This window comes from Biomphalaria glabrata, chromosome 17, assembly GCF_947242115.1.
Source record: "Biomphalaria glabrata chromosome 17, xgBioGlab47.1, whole genome shotgun sequence".
In the NCBI taxonomy this organism is placed as follows: domain Eukaryota; kingdom Metazoa; phylum Mollusca; class Gastropoda; family Planorbidae; genus Biomphalaria; species Biomphalaria glabrata.
This window is the reverse complement of record NC_074727.1, coordinates 14,338,988-14,339,654: the sequence shown is the minus strand read 5'-3', so window position 1 is coordinate 14,339,654 and position 667 is coordinate 14,338,988.

The window sequence follows — 667 nt, the reverse complement described above, 5'->3', positions numbered from 1 at the left end:
TCAAGTTGTCTTGTTACTTTCTCTCAAAACTTTTTGAATTGCTTTTCTATCATTTGTTGCTTCTTGCAAAAATTAAAACATTTTTAGCTCTCAAAAACTGATTCATTATGTGCATTGGATCTGTGACATGGATTGTTGATGTGCTGTGATGATAATCAAACAAAACTTTTAAATTCTTAATTTTAAAACAATGAAACCTAAATTATTTTGTTGTTTTTACATTTTCTTCTTCTTCTTCTTCTTCTAGCCAGCTTTATTGCTGCTGAGCTGTGAGCTCTTTTGCAGACTGTGCCAAGGAAAAAAAGTGTGCTGTTTTCTTCAGCTGTTCAGCACTGCCGTAAAGGGTGTTGGTTATGTTGGGCTGTAGTGGAAGTAGGGTCTGCCTAAGGTGGATTAGGGAGGGGCATTCAAAGAGGATATGGTTTACGGTTTCAAAGGGGTGGGCGCAATGTCTGCAAAGGGGTAGTTGTGTGGAGTTTATTTTGTTCAGGTGGTAATTTAATAGTGGTGTGTGTCCTGTTCTTAGTTAAAAGATTGTAGATTGTTCTTTGCGGGGGAGGAAGTTAATACTGTCCAGTTTGTTAGGCGTAGTCATTTCTCTGTACATGGCTCTGCCTGTGTTTCCTGATGCCCATTGGTTGAGCCACTCCTCTTTGTGATTGTTGAC